This window comes from Mastomys coucha, unplaced genomic scaffold (assembly GCF_008632895.1).
Source record: "Mastomys coucha isolate ucsf_1 unplaced genomic scaffold, UCSF_Mcou_1 pScaffold22, whole genome shotgun sequence".
NCBI lineage: Eukaryota > Metazoa > Chordata > Mammalia > Rodentia > Muridae > Mastomys > Mastomys coucha.
In genome coordinates this window covers 143,521,691-143,544,626 of record NW_022196905.1, presented here as the reverse complement: position 1 = coordinate 143,544,626, position 22,936 = coordinate 143,521,691, and the positions used below count along the sequence as shown (strand labels likewise).

General features: G+C 45.3%; 1 long non-coding RNA gene across 2 annotated transcripts; it reads right to left on the bottom strand.

Annotated features, from left to right (window-relative positions):
* Positions 1–338: 338 nt before the first annotated feature.
* LOC116068793 lies at positions 339–17,412 on the bottom strand. 2 transcript variants are annotated; one of them, XR_004109694.1, is made up of 6 exons: positions 17,245–17,412; positions 10,252–10,366; positions 10,057–10,149; positions 3,647–3,716; positions 2,676–2,849; positions 339–504 (listed from the first exon to the last, which is right to left on the bottom strand). It is a non-coding gene; the product is annotated as an uncharacterized LOC116068793 (long non-coding RNA). The 2 variants fall into 2 exon arrangements; XR_004109693.1 differs by lacking the exon at positions 3,647–3,716.
* Between the last annotated feature and the right edge of the window lie 5,524 nt (positions 17,413–22,936).

The following is a 22,936-nucleotide window of genomic DNA, read 5'->3' as shown; positions in this document are numbered from 1 at the left end:
CGCAGGTCAGGCACTAGTCAATGCCTAAAATCGATCAAGCAGGGGAGCGCTGGAATGGAGGCCGAGAGGCCCAGCTGAGAGCCATAGTGTGAGCACGTCCTGAGTCTGGGTGTTCTGCAGGGAAAGGACTCACGGGAAGCTGAATAGCGGTTAAAACTGGAGGGAGGTGGTTGCAGTAGCCAGTGCGGACAATCTCTGAGTGAGATTGGAGGAAATGAAGTGAGAGGGGCGTGACTATAGGTTGGGGGCGGAGCACTTGATAGACAAGGGCCCAGTCCATAAACAGATGGTAGACATGTGCTAAGTCGTGATGATTATGATGAACCACTCGTAGGCTGGTGGTTTCATAAGCTCATAATGGGGCTGAAAAACTCCTATCACCGGAGTGTTTTTATGGAACGTTTTTCCACATCGAAATCTATGCAAGAGTGCTTCCCTTACACGGTGCAGAAACGTACTGCCTGGGTGTGTTGCAGGTTGCATTTCCTGGGTTGCAGAGGCGTCCTGAAACATTTGCACAAAGATGAAATAACATTAGACACATTCTCGGATCCTAGTCCAGACCTCAAGGAACTCTACCCAGCTGCCCAGCCCTACCTAAACCCTGCCACCCCCATCGCCAGGGGTTGGGCCACTAGGAGGCTCGCCTCCCTTCTTCTCTATCCTCTGTACACTTTGCTCAGTACACCAGTGTTTCTGTGGGTGCTTTTTTCCTTCTCTCACATAGACCCCTTTACTGTTCCCAGGTTTCCCCCCTAAAGAGGGGGAGGGGAAGTTAGTGAAGGGGGAGCCAGAGCGCAGTCCTCACAAAGTAGTGCAGAAGATAGGGAGCCAGGAAACTAGGCCTGGGGGTGTCATGGCACTTAAGTGTGACTCCCTTCTCTGCATTTGCATGTGTTTGTAGTTTTCCATAAGAAAAAGTTGTGGGTGGGGGATGAAGGTATTTGGAGCTGGGGAAGAACTCTTGGGTACCATGCAAGACCTGGCTTTGGGGTGGGGTATTTGTTAAAAACCTGTGAGTTTTCAACAATGTCTCATTGTTGTGAGTGAATGAAAGAAATATATATTATTTCCCACAGTAAAACAAACCAAGACTGCATTCATCTCTGGGTCTGGTTTTTACTCCTCTCTCCCATCTCAGGCTCCAGTCATGGACCAGTAAAGTATCTCCCTTCCCTCGCTTTGCCCATTTCCTAGAAACTTTATTATCTGCTCTGAGCACAGGTGGCTGAGGGTCCGTTCATGTTTCTCTTCATGTAAGCTTTGCTTTGCGCCCAGCTCCTGAGATTAGGGAGTTTGCTATTTATCTTACTTATAAATGATCCCCTTGAGCATCCTATATTAAATAATTATATATTAATCCTATATTAAATAATCCTCTTGAGTGGGGAGTTCCTAGCTTTTCATGCATCTCTGGCATTTTGAAAAGAAGTAGCTAAAGGATTGTTAGGAAAGATGCTGAATAAGGTTAAGCAGAGAGAGCAAATTTCAGATGTAAAAGATGATTCTGAGCCAGACCACATGGCAATGGGGCAATAACTAACGTTGTGAATCAAAAGACAAGCCAGAAAGCAGCCAGGACAGCGGACATTCTGGGTAGAGCCTTGGCCTCAGGCTGGGGCAGGGCACTCAGCAACAGAGTTCTTTTTTTTTTTTTTGGTTTGGTTTGGTTTGGTTTGGTTTTTGGTTTTTGAAGACAGGGTTTCTCTGTGTAGCCCTGACTGTCCTGGAACTCACTCTGTAGACCAGGCTGGTGGCTTCGAACTCAGAAATCCACCTGCCTCTGTCTCCCAAGTGCTAGGATTAAAGGCGTGCACCACCACTGCCCGGCTTAGCAACAGAGTTCTAACTGGCCTTTCCTTCAGGACTGCTCATTTCTAAGCCAGGAAATAAGATTCCATCTGATCTCTTTGCCCAGCCAGCTGTTTCTCTCCTGAAGTTTGTGCGCCCTTCTCCCTAACTGCCTGTTTTGATTCTCCACCATGTTGATTTTTTTGCTGGGCCTCCAAAGCATGGTGCCTTCACCATGGCCTCCCTAGTATAGGATCACACACAGCCTCAGGTAGGGACTGGCCTTCATAGAGGAGGCTCCTCAAAAGCCCATGGCAGATTAACTGCCCTGCAGAATCGCAGCCCCAAATGAAGCTAACTAATTAGAGACAGGATGTATAGACATGTGTATAGTTTGTACATCATATCACAATGAAGCTGTCTTTATGATCCTGTATAAGGTAGTCTAAATAAATGGTCAGGAAACATCTTTAAAAATACGCTGAATTAGTTTTTTGGGTTTTTGTTGTTTTGTTTTTGTTTTTTTGAGACAGGGGTTTCTCTGTGTAGCCCTGGCTGTCCTGGAAATTGCTCTATAGACCAGGCTAGCTCCAACTCACAGACTTTTGCCTGCCTCTACCTCCGGAACGCTGGGGTTAAAGGCACCACTGCTGCCTCGGAAATACGCTGAGTTACTAGCAGGAATAATCACAGGAAATTGTTAGGTCTCAAAGTCAAGAGGAATGACTCCCCGAGGTGCCTATTTAACTCCCTGAGGTGCCCCCAGTCTCTCTCAGCTTTACCCACACCTGTTAGAGTCCAGGCTCCTCTCAACACTTCTCACCCTGCCCCCAACCCCAGCCTCTCCAGCCCCAAACTTCACTTCTGTCCCCAGCTTCTCTTACCTATGTAACCTCCACCAGTTTGGCTATGTGGCCTTAGCCTCCTGGTCTCTGGGCTCCTGGTCTCTCTCTCCTTCTCTCTCTCCCTCTCTCCCCGGTCACCTTCCTCTCCTCTCATGGCTGGCTTCTGTCTGGACCTTTCCAGATGCCTCTTGACGGTGGTGCTCTCCTTCATACCTACAACAGACTTCCGTTCAACCATACATAGGAGCCGTCATGCCCTCTATTATTTATTTATTTATTTATTTATTTATTTATCTATCTTTGATCCAGACATACCTGAGTGGGGTGTGGCCTTAAGAGGAACAGGCTTGGATGGTCATGATGGGACACAGCTGTAATCCCCAAAACCCAGGAAGCAGAGGCAGGAGGATTGCAAGTTTGAGGATTGCCTGAGCTACACATTGAAAATCTCCTTTAAAATGGGGGTTGGCAAGATGGCTCAGTGAGTAAAGGTGCTTGCTGCACAAGCCTGGTGACCTGAGTTCAATCCCTGGAACCCCGTAAAAGTGAAAGGAGAACCAACTCCATAGAGTTGTCCTCTCGCCTGCACTCGTCCACCACACCATGGCTCATAGGTCCCTCCTATACACATGGGAGACATTTTAAAGGGAAGGGTTGAGAAAGATCATTCAATAGATAAAATCATGTGTTTCAAAAACATAAGGCCCAGAGTTCAACTTCCCAGAACCTACATAAAGCTAGCGTGGCCACAGTCTTGGTGCTCCTAAGGTGTCATGGCAGTGGGAGACAAGGATAGGATACTCACAGAGCCTGGCATATGCAGGAGATAAGTGACAGAGACCCTGTGTCAGGGTGGAAAGCTAGGACCAACCCCTGAGATTGTCTTCCGGTTACAGCATCTGCATACTCCTCTCACACAGGCACACCCATGTGTTGAAGGAACACAGGACAGAACACAGGACAGCCCGATTGTTTTATTCTGTATGCTTCTTCATCTAAATTCGGCTTACACTGTATCTTTGATCTGTTTTGTTACTGCTGGGTTCCCAGTACCTAGAGCAGTGCCTGCATGCGGCAAACCTAAGGAATATTTATGAAAGACATAAGTCAATTGTATTCTTGTGTAGTATGTCTTAAATATGACAAACAAATGAAGGAAGCAGTAACGTGATTGGGCTGTACAAGGCTGACTCAACCCTTTCTTTCAGCTTTAAAATCCATCTGGAGGCTAGCGTAGGGAAGTGATACTTTCCAGTAATTTGAGAACTATTCTTGGAATACCCTGAATGGATCCTGGCTTTCAAGATGCACGTTCAGATTCTGATTTTTGGCTGCAGGGTTTGGCTGCAGAATTTGGCTATAAAAGGAGTTTCCACAGTCTATCTTCTAATCACTCTGTTACAAAGCATGGGTAGGAGCTTCTCTCTCTTATATATGAAAATGAGGTGTTAGAACTGACTCAGTAACAGCTTGGCTAATATTTTTCATCACCTTTAAATTACCTGACTGAAATTTACCTGGCAGTGATGGTGGTTGGCCTGATGGATGTTGGTCTTAGACAGTGATGGAGGTCTGTCTTAGACAGTGATGCAGATCTAGTAATGGAGGTCTTAGGCAGTGACTGAGGTCTATCTTAGACAATGATGGAGGTCTTAGCGACGGAGGTCATAGACAGTGATGGAGGTCTTAGGCAGTGATGAAGGTCAATATATTGGTGGTTTACAACCCTAGTTAAAATCTGTGTTTGAACACATACCCAAATACATTTTCTTTTGCCTGTAACTGTCGTATGCTCGTGGAGGTAAAAATACCTGTGGATTCATATCTTAAATGCTTATTAGTGTTTCTCATATTTAGTGGTTGAATCTGGTCACTAAACATGTGGTGATTATGTTCGATATCTGACATACTACCTATATATATATATATATATATATATATATATATATGGGTGGAAATTCTTAACTTTTTGTATTTACTATGCTTATACATTTAAAAAGTATCTTTTCAAACCTTTCCATTATATTTAGAGTCAGTGTGTTTATGAGTGCTATGTGTGTGTGTATGTGCATGCTCTGGCACATATGTGGAGATCAGATGTCTTTCGGATTTTTTGTTTGTTTGTTTGTTTTTGTTTTTTTTTCTTTTTTCAGGGGAAGGGGATGAGATAGGGACTGTCTGTGTAGTTTTGGCTTGTCTGGAACTCACTCTGAGGACTAGACTGGCCCCCAACTCAGATCTGTCTGCCTTTGCCTCCAGAGTGCTGGGATTGAAGGCATGCACCACCACTGCCAGGTTCAGAGGTTAGTTTTTGAGAGTCACCTCTTATTCCTTCCACCATGGAATCCAGGGATCAAACTCGTGTCCTCTGGTCAGCACGGCAAGCTCTTTTGCCCACTCAATCTTCTGTATCAGCCCTAAAACATCTTGATTTTGACCTTCACTTTCTTTTAAAGCAAGGGCTTGCAAACCTTTTGGAGACCATGATGAACCCTCTAACTATCTGATATTTGCAGATGGTTCCAGCCCTAGGTTCTAAGCCGTGCAAATGCTGGGATAGCAAAATGCCTCTGAGACCAAGTTTTCATACATGCGTTTCACTTCAAGGAAGTAACTTGGCCAAGGCTCTTGGCTTTTATGTTGATGGTGATTTTCACACGTAGCCTGTGGTCCTTGAGGTATCCATTCCTTTATTAGAATATCCTCATCAACCTGTGTCTCAGTGAAGTGCTCAAGAGCGTTTAAGATTATTGGCAGATGCACTTAAAACTCACCTTAAGCAAGTTGCTGTGGCTGGGGACACAGTTTACTCTGGTTTTGTTTGTGTTTGTGTAAGTGAATTCGGTAACACTATTTTTGGAACTATCCAGACCAGGTTATTGCAGAATTATTTGAGGTGATTGTCACAGTCAACTTCAGTTGTCAACTTCATACAAAGCTAGAGTTACCCGGAAAGAGAAACCTCAGCTGAAAATGTGCCTGGATCAGACTGGCTTATGGGCTTGATTCGTCTATGCAGCATTTTCCTGAGAGCTGATTGATTTCTCCATCGAGGCCCAGCCCACTGTGGGCAGTGCCATCCATTTGGTAAGGGGAGCTGGTCTGTCTAAGAAAGCTAGCTGAACAGCAAGCAGCCTAGGAGCAAGCCAGCAAGCATCTCTCCACAGTCTCTGCTTCCTTTCCTGCTTGATTCCTGATTCTCTGGATAAAATAATGCCTTTCCTCCCCTACCTTGCTTTTGGTCATGGTGTTTATCACAGCAACAAAAAAGCCAAGGCCCCTGTGTAACCGCTTGACCTTTCAAGATCTTCTTGTCCTCTTAGTGAGCTAGGAGATCCAAGTGTTGCTGCCCTGGTTTTTGAGAGCCAGGAAGCAGCAATCAATGAAGGGTTGTCTCTCACACTTGGTGTCTCTATGAGCACAGTATGACTTGGGGGATGTTCATGGTCTTGGGGAGGTCAGTGCTGGGTGGGATTTCCAGACTGCCTGAGAGATATGCAGAAGCTCAGTGTGAAACAGGAAAAGAGAAATGGAAAGGCTGAGTGACAGCTGACGTGCTAGACTGATGGTCAAGACACTTTCCAGTGCTGAGTAACCCAGCCTGGACAGCAGAGGTACAGTAGGCCCATTTCAGACCTACACGCCCCATCATTCAAGCCCAGTTAGTAGCACTGTGGTGATTTCTGACCCCACTTTCAGGGTAAAGCCTTTGCTGAGTCCTTTCTTGATTCGTGAAATTTAGGTGAGACTCATCACAGCCCCTTGTTACTCAGCATTCCATTGCTACACTGAATACCCAAAGCAGTCAGTTTACAAAGAGAAAAGGTTTCCCTGGGTCATGGTGCCACACTTTCATCCCAGAGCTTGAGAAGCAGAAGCAAGGTGGATCTCTGAGTTCAAGGCCAGCCTGATGTACACACAGTGAGTTCCAGGACAGCAAAAGCTACACCAAAAAACCCTGTCTCAAAACAAAACAAACAGAACACAGAAAGGAAATAAAAGAAAAAGAAAGAGAGAAGAAGAGAGGGAGGGGAGGAGGGGTGGGGAAGGGAGAGGGAAAAGAAGAAGGAGGTGGGCTGGTGGAGAGCAGAGAAGGTTTCTTTGGTCCCAGAATTTTACAGATGCATGGTGGTCAGCTGCACCTTGCTCTCAGGCTAGTGGCAAGGCAGGCCCCATCTAGTGGCACCAAGTGGGCAAGAAGCATGTGAGAGAGGTACATCATAGAGCCCCACAGCCCTCTTCAAGGACACACACACACACACACACACACTCAAATGACCTAACAGCCTCCATCTAGGTTCCACTGTCTAAAAACATCATCCTGGAGAACAAGCTTATACCACATGGCTCTTGGGGGATGCTTAAGAGCTGAGTACTCTATAACTAGACTCTCAGGGTGAGTGAAGAAAGACGTTATGGAGGAGCAGGCAGAGTTTGCTCCAGTGCCCCTCGGCACAGGCCGAGCATTCTAGTGTCCTCTCTGCACTCACTTCCTCCAGTTCCACCAACTCTTCCCAGATTCCAGCAGGAGCAGGAGTGTAGGAGACTGGGCCAGTGGCTGGCTCTGCAGATAGACTTGGACTGTACAAGCCCGGCAACCCAAGTTCAGTACCTGGAGCCTGTGCAAAGGTGGAAGGAGAGAACCAACCCCAGAGTTGTCCTCTGACCTCCATATCATGGTACATGCAGCCACATATACATTCTACGTGCCCACACAGAAGTAGATAGATAGATAGATAGATAGATAGATAGATAGATAGATAGATAGATAGATGTCTACCCCAGTATGTGGGGGTTGGAAAGATAGCTCAGGTGCTGTTTCAGGGGACTTAGTTCAGTTCCCCACACCCACCTTGGGTGGCTCATAACCAGCAGCCTCTAGCTCCAGCCCTAGTGGGTCCACTACCTTCTGGACTCCAAGAGTACCCACAAGGACACACACATGTATACACATAACTAGTAATCATTTTTTAAAAACATGTAAGGACAATTTTCAAAGACAATTAGATTTGTCTGAAACACTTGGCTAAAAAAGAAAAAATGGCCTTAGAAGACTATATATTGGTTTTCTTTTTTCATTTTAATGAAAATAAAGACCCTGACATGTGGTACCTGCCTGTAATCCAAGCACTTGGAAGGCTGCAGCAGAAGGATAGCAACTTGAGGCTATCTGGGACTACATAGTAAGGCTATCTCTAAAGAGAACACCGAGGAGATGGCTGTCATAGGTTTCCATTGCTGTGAACAGACACCATGACCAAGGCAACTCTTAGAAAGGACAACATTTACTTGGGGCTGGCTTACAGGTTCAGAGGTTCAGTCCAAATCATCATAGTAGGAAGTCTGGCAGTGTCCTGGCAGATATAGTGCTGGAGAAAGAACTGAGATTTCTACATCTTGACCCAAAGGCAGACAGGAGAAGACTGGTCAGAGGCAGCAAGGAGGAGAGTCTCCTTGCCCACCCCACAATAACACACTTCCTCCAGCAAGGCCATACCTACTCCAACAAGGCCACATTTCCTCATAATGCCACTCCCTGGAACAAGCATATTCAATGGTTCAGCTGAAGATGCTCTATGGGCTACTCCCTATCTGGAACATAGGGTGTTTACACACATACATTCTCTGAATGTGTGTGTTCTCTGGCCATTGTCAAGGCTTTTTGCTTGTAATCACCAGCCAGTGCCCACACCTGTCAGAGGCAGAGCTGATGGATCAAGGACATGGCCCACTGTCACCCTGAGCATCCAGGGAGACTGATAGAAAGTCCATTACTTATTCAGAAATATAGCCTCCAGGGAGCAAATGATAGGAAATCCTGCAGGGGGGAGCATAGTAGGGCCTGAACTCCTGTCAGCAGAGAGAGTCACTGAACCCACAGTCCTATTACTAATGAAATACGCTGTTTAGCTTCAGCCTACTCTTCCAAGGGCCCAAAGGTGTCATAAGAACTTACATTATAGAGTAAATGTCAGAGTTGACTTCCAAGTTGGTATATGTCTGCACTGGGGCTAGGGAGACCTATCAGGCAGTTAAAGGGCAACAGAGCAAAGAGGCAGCAGTTCCATGTGCCTTCAGATGGAGGATGACTGGGGTTTTTTGTTTGTTTGTTTGTTTGTTTTGTTTGTTTGTTTGTTTTTTGAGACAGGGTTTCTCTGTATAGCCCTGGCTGTCCTGGAACTTACTCTGTAGACCAGGCTGGCCTCAAACTCAGAAATCTGCCCTCCTCTGCCTCTGCCTCCCAAGGGCTGGGATTAAAGGCGTGCACCACCACCACCACCGGGCAGATGACTGTTTTTTGATGTCGTTTTGTGATTACACTGACCAATGGCACAAGGCTATGGGGGACACCATGTGAGAAGGTATGAAGGTCACCCTCAGGTATATAGTAGGTTGTCTGTCACCTGCTTAAGGGGAATGTTTGTATTTATTTCAGAGACCAGAATCTAAACCAATGGGAGAAAATGACCAGCAACTGGATTTAAAAAACAAAAACAAAAAAAAAAAGACTATCCTGTTTTAGGCGGGATGGGAGAAGGATCAGAGTGCAAAGCTGCATAAGTTGCTCCTTGTATTAGTTTTGGACTGGACTGGGCACGGTGGAGGAGGAGCAGATTGTGGAGAAAATGGAGCTGGTGGTAAACTAGCCGGTTCAGGAGAGAAAAACAAGCCAGTCAGTTAATATAGTCCACAGAAAAGATCCAAGTGTGAGTGGGGATGGAGCTCAGTGGAAGAGCACTTTCTAAGCGTGTATGTTACTCTCAGGCTTAATCCTCACAACCACAGAAACAAAACCAAAAAATCCGCTAAGAGAAAATGGGGACCTGAGCCAGAGTGAAAGGGTGTGGCTAGTTGTTAAGGGGTGTGGCTAGTATAATGTGATTGCCTAGATGCACATGTCCCTTTGTTAGTTCCCCACTACCTCTTTAAACTGAGTGTGATGGCATCCCTGTAATGCCAGCACTAGGTGGATGAAAGCACTTGGCTTTCAGGGGTTCAAGGTCATCCTTGGCTACAATAGCAAGTGGAAGGCCAGCCTGGGCTAGAGAACCTACCTCAACAAGAGAGGAGGAGGAAAGGGAAGAGAGGGGCTGAACTGGGCTAGAATCAAAACAAGGTATTAGATAGCATAAGTTAAAGATCATCCATTGGTACATTAATGGCCACATTTAGCTGATTTTCTCATTTCTGTGATCAAATACCTGATACAACCAACTTGGAAGGAAGGAAACGAGGAAAGGAAGGAAGGAGGAAGGAAAGGAGAAATCATGCTGGCACTCAGGAGTCAGAGACAGGCAGATCTGCGAGTTCAAGGCCAGCCTGGTCTATGGAGCGAGTTCCAGGACAGCCAGGGCTACAAGAAGAAACCCCGTCTCAAGAAAGAAAAAAAGAAAAAGAAAAAGCATTTATTTTAGCTTACACTTCCACAGTTCAGTATGATAGGGACTCAGCAGCTCTCTGTAGTCCATCCACTGCGATGCAAGGCGGTGGTGGCACAGGCCTTTAATCCCAGCTGTCAGGAGACAGAGGCAGGCAGACCTTGAATTATATCTGTACCCCTGCCCACAGACTGGTGCTGCCCACATTCAGGGTGAGTCTTCCCACCTCAGTTTACCTAATCTAGAGAATCTCTTCCACACCTGCCCAGAAATTGGTTTCCACAGTGATTCGATGGCCTATCAAGTTGACATCAAAGTTAAGCAGCACAGTGGGTAAACAGAACGCAGCACCTAAGAGGAAACATATTCAGTCATAAAGGGAGAGTGATTCTGACACATGCTACACCAGGGGCGAACTCTGGAGACTGCTTAAGTGGTGCGGGTTCTTACAGAAGGACAAGCACTGTATATTTTCTTTTATGGGGAATATAGGTGAAATATAATCTTTACTCTTATCTACTATGCCACCAAGACTAGTCAGACAGATGAGGATGGGAGGGAAGGATGGTGGTTGCCAGAGGGTGGGACTAGAGAGGGCTATGGGGGAGGTAGTATCTGAAACATGAATGCAGGTAGATGCTCACATACATCAAATAAATAAGTTTAAAAAGCCGGGCGGTGGTGGCGCACGCCTTTAATCCCAGCACTTGGGAGGCAGAGGCAGGAGGATTTCTGAGTTCGAGGCCAGCCTGGTCTACAGAGTGAGTTCCAGGACAGCTAGGGCTACATAGAGAAACCCTGTCTCGAAAAACCAAAAAAAAAAAAAAAAAAAAAAAAAAAAAAAAGTTTAAAAAGTCTAAATCAAATGCATGTATTACAGATATTTTCCCTTTCTATACCTTATTGTCATTTCTTTTTTTTTCCAGGATGTATTTTATTTTTATGTGTGAGCATGTGTATCTAGAACTAGAGTTAGAGGCACTTGTGATATGAATCCTGGCAACTGAACCAGGTCCTCTGCAAGAGGAGCCAGTGCTCTTAACTGCTGAGCCAGCTCTCCAGCTCCCACGGAGTCATTCTTAATAATAGCTTTCTAAGGGGAAAATTGTGTGTGTGTGTGTGTGTGTGTGTGTGTGTGTGTGTATGTGTCAAGCAAGGTTTCACTGTGTAGCCCTGGCTATTCTAGAACTAGCTCTAAGACCAGGCTGACCTCAAAGTCACAGAGATCCACCTGCCTCTGCCTCCTGAATGCTGGAGTTAAAGGTGTGCACCAGAGCCCAAGGGATTTTTTTTTTCATTAAAAAATATGTATGTATTTTTATTTTAAGTGTGAGTGTTTGCCTATAGATATGTATATGCACATACATATGTGCATGCAGGGGTCAGAAGAGGGCATTGATTCCCTGGAACTGGAGTTACAGATGGTTGTGAGCCACCACATGGGTGCTTGGGTGCTTAGAACTGAAGCCAGGTCTTAGGCAAGAGGAGCCAGTCAGTGCTCTCAACCCCTGAGCCATCTCTCCAGACCCTTAAATTTGTCCAGCTTATCCATTCTTTCACTAATGGAAGTTTTTGCAACCTAAGTTTTTTTTCTCTCTCTTTAACTCTAGGAGTTTTTAGTTCAGTCAGACAGCTTTGCATCCTATGGGAAGCAAGGATCAACATCCACCTCTCTTCATAACAATTATCCAGCTCTAACACAACTTGTTGAAAAGACATTCTCTTCCCTGTTACATACCTTCAGTACTTAACTGAAAATCCATTGATGATATATGGGAGGGGCCATTCCTTCAGTCTCGGTTCCGTTCCTGGTGGCCAGACATAGTGACACGTCTGAGGTAAGGGCGTACTACTTTCACCGACTATCAGCAGGGCACCTTTGCCCAGTCCAGAGAGACAAGTGCTGACCTTCACTCAAGCCTACTCACCACTAAGTTTGGACACCAGTTCTTTCTGGGAGGGAGTGTGTGTGTGTGTGTGTGTGTGTGTGTGTGTGTGTGAGAGAGAGAGAGAGAGAGAGAGAGAGAGAGAGGTGTGATGGATTGTGTGTGTAATGGGTATGTATGTGTATGATGTGTGTGATAAGTGTCTGTATGTATATAATGGTGCATTTGTAAAATGTGAGTATGTGATAGGTGCGTATGTATATGGTGGATATATGTATGTGATGGATATATGTGATGGATGCATGTGTGATAGGTATATGTATGTGTGATGGGTATGTGTGATGGTATATGTATGTGTATGATGGGGGGGTGAAATATATGTGTATGTGAGAGATGGGTATGTATGTATAGGGGTATATAAGATGGGTATGTGTGTGATGTGTGTATGTGTGTGTGAGAGAGAGATGGGTATGTGTGTGTGAGAGAGAGATGGGTATGTGTATGTGATGTGTGTGTGATGTGAATGTGTGTGTATGATGTGTGTGTGAGATGTGTGTGTGATAAGTGTATTGTGAGATGGGTGTGTGTATGTGTGATGGGTGTGTGTGAGATGTTTTTTTGATAGGTGTGTGTGTAAGATGTATGTGTGTGTGTGATGTGTGTGTGTGAGGTATGTGTGGGATAGGTGTATGTGTGTGTGATGTATGTAAGATGTGTGTGTGTGAGATAGGTGTATTCGTGTGAGATGGGTGTGTGTGTGTGTGTGTGTGTGTGTGTGTGTGTGTGTGTGTGTTATAAGGGTATGTAGGTAATTTTACAGTAAGCACTTGATCAACTGAGCCATATCCCCAGCTCTCCTTTTTGGGGCTACCTAGTAAGACTGTTTATGGTCCCCCCCCCAAAAAAGAGAGAAAGGTAAATGACTTTTATTTCCTTCCTTTTCTTTCAAAACACTGCTAGATTAATTTTATTGATATAAACGAGGTTTTGTGGTTTGGTACTTACTCCCTCCCCAAAGGGGAAATAGAAACAATTATTTAAAAACTAAAGACAAAGTGTTTATTGCTCAGAAAAGGAGATAAACTCTTAAGAATGGGAGAACACTAGCTACCGTGGCAAGGGGAAGTATTTTGCCAATTTTAGAACCCACTTGAAAATCGCAAGTTCCAAGTTTAGAGATGATCTGAAAACTCCAGCTCAAGTCGCATTTGGCATTGGCTTAAAAAAAAAAAGTCTAAGCTACTAATTAAAGAGAAAAAAATTATACTCTCTAGAGTTCTAGAAGCTGTGAATTATTTCCAAACAAGTTCTTTATTGGCTCAATGGAGGAGCCCCACATCAAAACTAAATGTTTTTTTTCTAATCAATTTTCCATACAAAACAATAATTTAAAATCAAACAAAGAGTGTTTTTGGCCAAAGCACTATTTATAACTTTCTTTAGATTCAACCACATATACCACTTTGTCTATACAAATGTATATGCCAAATGGTGGCCAAAATGGACACTATTTATTATATCTTACTGATAAAATTAAAATAAAGTAAATTCAATAAAATATGAAACACTTTAAAAACAAAAAATATGTTTATTAGCATTATTTTTTCTTTTCTTTTTTTTTTTTTGGTTTTTCGAGACAGGGTTTCTCTGTGTAGCCCTGGCTGTCCTGGAACTCACTCTGTAGACCAGGCTGGCCTCGAACTCAGAAATCTGCCTGCCTCTGCCTCCCAAGTGCTGGGATTAAAGGCGTGCGCCACCACGGCCCAGCTATTTTTTATTTTCTAATTTGGATATTTACTTTAGCATTAAAATATGGACCAGAATAGCTATGATGACAACTAACAACAACAACAACAAAATTAGGACCAAATGATCCAAAATAGTAAAAACCAACAACCACTAATGATCTGGGTATGCAGCACATATCTTTAGTCCCAGCACTTGGGAGGCAGAGGCAGGTAGATCTCTGAGTTTGAAGCCAGCCTGGTGCCAGCCTGGTCTACAGAGGGTCAGCCAGAGTTACATTGAGACTCTGTCTCAAAAAAAGAAAGAAAGAAAGAAAGAAAGAAAGAAAGAAAGAAAGAAAGAAAGAAAGAAAGAAAGGGAGAAAGAAAGAAAGGGAGGGAGAAAGAAAGAAAGAAAGAAAGGAAGGAAGAAAGGAAGGAAGGAAGGGAGGAAGAAAGAAAGAAAGAAAGAAAGAAGGAAAGGGAGGAAGAAAGAAAGAAAAAGAAAGAAAAAGAATACAGGGGAGGGGAAGGGAGGGGGAAACAGATGTAGAGATGCCTCAGAGGTTAAAAGCACTTGTTGGTTGTTCTTCCAGAGGACCAGAGAATTTGATTCCAAGAGGTTTGATTCCCAGCACGCACATGGTGCTTCCAACCCCCTAAAACTCTAGTTCCAGAGGATTTGATGCCCTCTTCTGGCCCCTGTGGGCAGCAAGCATACATGTGGTGGGTACACATACCTATGCTTACACATAGGCAAAACCACATGCACATCAAAGAGGAACTGCTAGCTTTTACCCTCGTATTCCTGCCTCTCTCTTGCCTCTTGCCCCCTTGCTCCCATTCCCTTCCCCCTGCTCTCTCCATGTGGCCATGGCCGGCCTCCACTTCTCCACTCTCTCCTCTCTGCCTTTCTCTGCCTCTGCTACTCTCTTAACTCCTTCCCCATGCCCTAAATAAACTCTACTCTATACTAAAAAAAAAAAAAAAAAACTGCTAACAACTAGCAGCATTTGAAACATCCTCAATTTTTTAATGCTGAAAAACTTAACCCTGCTTTTTGCTCTTTACCACATCACATCACAGGCACACACATGCACATAACCGTAAGTTAGTTGCTATGGAGGAGGCCTGAAGGAACCAAACAAAAAGGATGAACATGAGTCTTCTTTGCAAATCCTGTCTTCAACAAGTGTCCACCAAGAAACGATCGAGGAAAAACATAATCTTTCTGCTGACTGCCTTGTAGGTTAAAAATGTCATGGTACAGGCTTAGCATTTGACGGATGTGACATTATTCCTCCAGAGAGAACTTTAGCACAGCAGAGCCAACTGTGGTGATTCAACTTAAAATCCCAGAACTCAGGGAGCTGAGGCAGGAGGATGGAGAATTTGGGTGGGGGTGGGGTGTTCAAGACAGGGTTTCTCCTTGACTGTCCTGGAACTTGTTATGTAGACCAGGCTGGCCTGGAATTCACAGAGATCCACCTTCTTCTGCCCCCAGAGCGCTGGCATTAAAAGTGTGGGCCACCACAGCCCGGTAAGGATAGGGAAATCTGAGACCAGGTCAGGTTAACTGGGAGGCCCCCTTCAAAAATACAACTGAACAATAACAACAAAGCGAATGACCAGTAATTTCCAGATACCAAAACTCTTGCTAAGGGGTATAAAAGTGTCAGTTGTACTAGAACTAGGAAGAGGTAAACATTTAAAGTTGTTTTTCTTGTTGTTGTTTTTTGATACAGGGTTTCTCCGTGTCGTCCTGGCTGTCCTGGAACTCACTCTGTAGACCAGGGTGGCCTTGAACTCAGAAATCCACCTGCCTCTGCCTCCCAAGTGCTGGGATTAAAGGCAAGCGCCACCACTGCCCGGCTAAAGTTGTTAAAGTAACAAACATTGCACATTGATACTCAGGGAGCTAAGGCAGGAGGATAGCAAAGTCCTGTTGAAAAACCCTAAAGTACAAAACACTGGCATGAAGAACAGAGTGGCCAGGGTTTCCCTTCCTCAGGAAGCATCAGTATTGGACTGGAGAGGTGGCTCAGAGGTTAAGAGCACTGACTGCTCTTCCAGAGGTCCCAAGTTTAATTCCCAGCAATCACATGGTGGCTCACCATCTGTAATGGTATTCAATGCCCACTTCTGGTGTGTCTGAAGACAGTGACAGTGTCTTAAACATAAATCTTAAAAAAAAAAAAACAAAAAACAAAAAACATTAGTATTCCCACCCTCAGGAAATCGTGTTGTTCTTGTTTTGTTTTGTTGTTGTTTTGGTCTTTTTGTTTTTAGAGACAAGGTTTCTCTGTGTAGCCCTAGCTGTCCTGGAATGTAGACCAGGCTGGCCTTGAACTCAGAATTCAGCCTGCCTCTTCCTCCCAAGTGCTGGGATTAAGGGCATGTGCCAGCAGTGGCAAGAAACTTCCTTTTCTTCTTAGTAACTGTGTTTGTTTGCTTGCTTGCTTGTTTGTTTGTTTAGAGACAGAGATGCTCTCTGTAGCCCTAGATAGCCTAAAACTCCCTATGTAGACCAGGGTGGCCTTGAATTTACAGAGCTCTGCTTGCCTCTGCCTCTGGAGTGCTGGGATTAAAAGTGTGTACTACCATGCTCAATATAAATTTTGTTCCTTCAAGCATTTGGTGCTTCACCCCACCTCCCACTCCATTCCCAGAACACCAAAGCTCAAGTTTGCATTCACTGCTACTTTCCGCAGAGGTCTTGTCAAGAAAGTTGTGTTCTGGCTACTGGCAGGTGTTACCTACTCTCCCTCCAGGAAGGAAGAGCCCAGAGCCATTAAGCTGCTCAGAGCAGCAGGAGGCCTCCAGCAAGCATAAGCCGCCTAGCCCTTCCTGTCCAACAGGTTAAGGGAACCCCTGCTGGTTTCCCAGCCTCTATAAGGCCAAGATGCAGGAAGAGAATGCTTGAAGTAGTTCTCACACCCAGCCTTCCTGAGAGCTTCGCGGGCCCCAGGATCTATGCAGGGCAGCGACCTCGGGGAGGCTGTTCTGGGATTTCCCAAGGCCCACACCACTATCAGGGGAAGCGGCTCTCTTCACCCAACAAGTGCTGGAGAATTCCATGGCCCTCAACATTCCTCGAGCGACTGGAACTGGCCTGAATCGTCAGTGTGGAAGGAATGTGGCAAATGAGGCTGGCCATGAGTCACTTGAGTTCCCAGGGACTAGATGGTCTGAGGAAGAAACCCAAATGAGTTCAGGTAGGCCAGCGCCCTGCCTGCCTGCCTGCCTCTCACATGCTGTTTGTTCAGTGTCAAACCATGGTTGCTCTACAAGTCAGTCTTAAGCTTTCCAAGTTATAGCACACAGTGTTACTGGCTTACCCTGACAATATATTATTTAGGACCTGGAAAAATCAAAGCGCCAACTGCTATTACAGAGAACCCCAGTTCGGACCCACCCTCCCCCTCCACAGCAGTCAGATGCTAGCTGCCTGCATCTTCTGCAGAACAAACAATGGCTTTCTCTCTGACAGGATGCTGGACTTGTGTCCTGAGGCTCCACAGCGTTCTTAAACTACTTATTTAATAGTGTAAGAAAGATCAAATAGATTTTTTCTTTAAAATAATTATATTTATTCTTGTGTATATGTATCTACACATACCTGAGGAGACCAGAGGCATCTCCTAGAACTGAGATCACAGGCCACCTGACACAGGTGCTGGCAGCCAAACTTGGGTCCTGTGGAAGAGCAGGTTGTGTGTTTTAACTGCTGAGCAAACTCTCCAGCCTCAACGATGTTTTTTAAATGTTAGTGTAGCTCAATGGCAGAGAACTTGGCTGGATTCTATCCTAGATCCTAAAACAACAAACAACAAACAACAAACACCCGTTGTAAGGTTAGACCAGGTTCTAAGGGATTCTACTGCATTTCTAGGTTCATAGGTTTGCCCTACCTGTGCTTTCCATGTCTGGATAATCCATCCCAGCCCTCCTTCTCCTCCTCACTCCAGCGCGACCCACTGCAGGCTCGCTGTCTTTTCCTGTTACTTTGCCTTCACTTAGGGAGTTGTTAGTATCTAGGGAGACCCTGTCGCTGAGAACAGTGGTATGTATTCACCGTGGGACAGTAGAGCCTCCTGTTCACTGTCTGTAGATACCTCTACCACCTAGTGAACCTCAGACGGCAGCAGCAGCCTAGATGGTTGTACCCAACACATTTCAGAATGCCCCTTATGCATCCTAAGTAGGAGTTCAAATAACTGTACCTTAATGTTTTTGCCAGGGCATCCAGTCTTTGCTACATGACATTTGCCTCTCCTTTGTCTCCCATTAAACTCCCTTGAGGCACCGGGGCAGGGACAGATGGAACCTGGACCAAAGCTCCACACCACTGAGCAACACCTCAACCTCAATGCTGACAGCAGTTGTAAGAGATCTTTTGGGCTGATTACGGCTTTGTCTCCCAAAAGAAGAATCATCTACAGAACTGAGGACTGAACTGTGTATTTCCACTTTCATGTTTGTTTTGAGCATGTTTTAAAAGATGCCTGTTAAGTACAGATGATTTTAACGTTAAAAACGAACAGGCCTGGGACTGTAGCCCAGAGGTACAGGTGCTTGCCTAGCTTGCTACACATCCCTGGGTTTGACCTCAGCATAGCAAACAAACAAATAGTGGCCAAACTCTTAGGTTCATCCTGGTCCTGGTGTGGGGGACGAGCCAGAGCGAGCACTGTGAAGACTGTAAGAGACCAGAAACTCAGTCTCACTTTACTATGAGCTTGATTGGGCCATTCTCAATCCCTCCTTGTTGGCTTTTACCATGTGATAATTGTACATATGTATGGGGTAACAGCAAATGCACACAGCATCTGCTGATGAAGGGCAGAGGGACATGCAGCAGTGCAGCAGTAGGGAGCCAGGTCAGGGTTAGATCCCCATCTCTGCAGAACTTTCTCTGCTTATCATGTTTAAACATTGACTCACAGATCAAGCAGCTCTTGTAGGCCAGGTGGTAGGCTGGGTGCAAAATGGCAAGCAGACACAAACTGAAGGCCACAAACAATGAGGGGGCAGTGGGAATGAGGCAGGACGGGACAGTAGGTTCAAAGTCCTGGGCACAGAGGAGAAGGCTGTCCCCAGAGCCCAGGTGACTTAGTTAGGGTTTTACTATAGTGAACAGACACCATGACCGAGGCAGCTCTTATAAAGACAACATTTAATTGGAGCTGGCTTACAGGTTCAGAGGTTCAGTCAACTGTGGAGTTTATACAGAATGCTAACAGGCATGGTACAAGAGGAGGTGAGAGTTCTACCTCTTCATCTGAAGGTCGCTAGGACAGGACTGGCTTCCCAGGCAGCCAGGGTGAGGGTCTTAAAGCCCACACCCATAGTGACACACCCACTCCAAAAAGGCCACATCTCCAAAGAGTGCCATTCCCTGGGCCAAGCATATTCAAACCACCACACTAGGGATGCCAGGAGGAAAGGTAGGAAGGGTGGGAGGAGCATTCTCTTCAGGGACTGAGGAAGGAAAGGAATGGATGAATAAGACATTGATCCCCCTTCCCCCACACACACTTCCCAGTGGCCGCTGGGAGCTGACACAGGCTAGAAGAGCAGCAGGCCTGTGCATGCAGGGCCTGGGAGTTGTGCTAAGGAGTTTGAACTCTCGTGAGGGTCCAGGGAGCTATGATGAGATCCTTGAAGAAAGGGAGCATGATCCATGGTAAGTCACCTGGATATGGGAATTCACTCAGAGTGTTCTAAGACAGAGAGGTCCAGGTATTTTAGACAATTAGAAACCAATGGAGTCACTGAAGCAGGAGATGGTGGCCCGAGAATTGAGGGAAGTGACAGACACTAAAAGGATAGAAACCATGGACTTCATTTGCTAGTTGAGGGGAGATGGGAAGGGAGGAATCTATGTAGACAGCTCAATTCCTGGGTCAAGCATGTGGGTCAGGCTGGAAGGCTGAACTGAGAGATGAACAGAGTCTGAAGCAAAGACTATGGCCTTCATAAGCTTATATATTTAAGTGCTTTGCCCACAGTTGGTAGGCTGTGTGGTGGTTTGTATATGCTCAGTCCAGGGAGTGGCACTATTAGAAGGTGTGGCCCTGTTGGAATAGGTGTGTCACTGTGGGTGTGGGCTTTAAGACCTTCATCCTAGCTGCCTGGAAGCCAGTATTCTGCTAGCAGCCTTCAGATGAACAGGTAGCACTCTCAGCTCCTCCCGCACCGTGCCTGCCTGGATGCTGCCATGTTTCCTGCCTTGAGGATAATGGACTGAACCACTGAACTTGTAAGCCAGGCTCAATTAAATGTTGTCCTTTACAAGACTTGCCTTGGTCATGGTGTCTGTTCACAGCAGTAAAACCCTAGCTAAGATAGACTATTTAGGAAGCATTAGGAGGTGCGGCCTTGTTAGGGGATCACTGAGAGTAGGCTTTGAGCTTTCAAAAGTCCATGCCAGGCCTGATCTCACTCTCTCTTTGCTTCCGTCCAACACCATGCCTACTGCCCTGGTTCCCATCATGATGATCATGGACTCACCCTCTGAAACTATAAGCCAGGCAACCAGTTAAATGCTTTATTCCATAAGCTCTTTTGACTACATCCACAGCGATAGAATAGACATGCCCTTGGGCAACATGTCCAGGTCTGGGTAGACTTGGAGAATGAGGGTGAGGGTAGGAGAGGCAACTCAGCTGACCTATCAGGCCTACCTTCTCTCCACTCTGACGCTTTATCGGAATCTTTGGTAAAGAATACTGTTTCTGCTTATCTCCCATGGTGACCCTGGACATTCTTATATACTGCACATTCTTTGCCATTGCTGGCCTTTGTCTTCCTTTGAGCATTTGTAACCATGTCTTCATTTTCATTTTTGTTGTTTTTTAGTACTGAAGCCAAGAACGGGAGTTCTGCCACTGAGTTGTAACCCAGTCTTTCCTTTGCTTTTATTTTGAGACAGGGGTGAAGAGATGGTTCCGTGGCTGCTCTTGCTGAGGACCCAGGTTGGGTTCCTGGCACCCAACCATCTGTCACTCCAGATCCAAGGAAACTGATGCCCTTTTCTGGCTCCAGGTATGCATGTGGTGTGATACACAGACATACATGCAGCTAAAAATCCACATGTATAAAATGAGTTTTAAAAATGTTTAACAATGTTTTAATATAAGACCTCATTAAATTGCCCAGGCTGGCCTTAAACTCATGCTGTAGCACAGGCAAGCCTTAAGTTTATGATTCTCCTGCCTCGGTTTCAGAAAAGATAGGTTTTCCAGAAAGGATTAGCAAAGCAAAGTTGCACCAGGAAGCCTAGCAAAAAAGCAAAGTTAACTTTTTTGCCTGGAAGTATATTGCCCTGTGTCTGGCGTCTGCTTTCTCACCTGCAGATGGCAACCAGTGTGACTCTAAGTTAGGACTTGGGTGGCTCATTCAAGACCAAAACAGATCAAAAACTCTCTTTCAAGTTCAAGTATAATCATTCAAAAAAAAAAAAATCACATTCTTTGAACCTTCTAGTTGTGATGAATAAATCTACCTGTGCAATGAAGATAACTTGTGGCTATATAATATTTAGGCCAGAACACTTATCTTTTTAGGTTTTTGTTCCTTTTTATTTTATGTGTATGGGTGTTTGTCTGTATCTACATCTGTATATCACATAGATCCAGGGCCTGTAAAAGTCAGAAGAGGCCATCAGATCCCCTGGAGTTACAGGAACCATGAGCCAGGATGTGGGTGCTGGGAATTGAACCACGATGTAGGTGCTGGGAATTGAACCCTGGTCCTCAGCAAGAGCAGCTAATGCTCAACCACTGAGCCATCCCCCACCCCCAGCCCCAAGAACTTACTGTCAAAGTTTTTACATTTCTTTCCTTCTTTCTAAACCCCTCCTTTTAAAAGACAGGGTATTGCTATGTAACCAGGTTGCCCTGAAACGACATGCACATAATCCATCCTCAGTGCTGAGATTACAGTTATACCACCTTGCCCAGACATACATCGTTTATTAATAAAGTTGAAAGAGAAAAAAAATAAGAGGTTGATATGGCGCTCTTTTTAAAAGATGGGGGGGGTGTCTGTAGAGAAAAGCCTCCCCCACATCCGTCCTTCTGCCTGAGAGATGACTGTTGATTTTCTTAGTTGCTATTTTTCCCCCTGGCGTGTTGAAAGAAATGCCTTTTGGTGCTTGGAGCTGAGAGGGAGAAATAAGTGTTCCCCAAAGCCATCAGCTCCTATAAATCCCAAGGACTTGGATGCTTTGGGCACAAAGTATACAAAGCAGGAGCCAGTCCTGGGGGCAGGAGAAAGCTGCAGCCTGGCCCTGCAGCCCTGGATGAGAGCCACCAGGGTTTGGATTCAGATGACACGGGACAGCAGATTCTTTCTGGACTCTGTGGGTGACTTTGCTCTTTCTGAGTTCTACCAGCTCCAGCCTGGGAGCCCCATTCCTCTCACCCTTCCCATTAGGCTGGGGAATTTTTATGCATGTCTAAACTGGTTTTATCAGGATCTAAAACCTAGGTAGAATTCTTTGAATCCAAGAACACATTTTAAATTCAAAGTGAATATTCTACCCAAGAAAAGCAGTACATTTAGGGAGTTTATGGGCTCTTTTAATATCTGGTATGCAGGAAGAAATGTATTTTATCCTCAGAAAGCATCACTGTTGCTACACGTATGACATCATTTAGAAAGCTATTGTGGGGCATGCTGTTATTCTAGAATTTAGGGGTTCTAGGCCAGCTTCACCTGCATACAGGCCTCAGAACCAGCCTAGGCTATACAGTGAGGCCTTGTCTCAAAGCATCAAGAGCTGAGGGACTGGAGAGAAGGTTCAGCTATTAAGAACACTGGCTGCTTTTGAAAAGGACCCAGGTTCAATTCCCAGCACCACATGGTGGTTCGCAACCACTTGTAACTCCAGTTCCAGAGGAGCCAATGCTCTCTCCTGACTTCACTGGGTCCCAGACAGGGACTTGGTATGCAGACAGGCAGAGACATGTCAGCAAATACTCATACACATAAAAATAAATAAAAATGTTTTTGGAAAAAAACTTTAAGGGGTAGACAGTTGGCTAAGCACTTAAGAGCACTTGCTGCTCTTTCAAAAGACCAGGGTTCCATTCCCAGAAACCACCTGGTGGCTCACAACCATCTGTTACTCCAATCCCAGAAGATCTGATGCCCCGTTTGTTTGTTTGATTGTTTGTTTTGGGTTCTCAAGGCAAGGTTTCTCTGTGTAGCCCTAGCCTGATGCCCTCTTCTGACCTCCATGGACAGCAGCCACACACATGCACACACACACACACACATATATGTATATATATATATATATATAT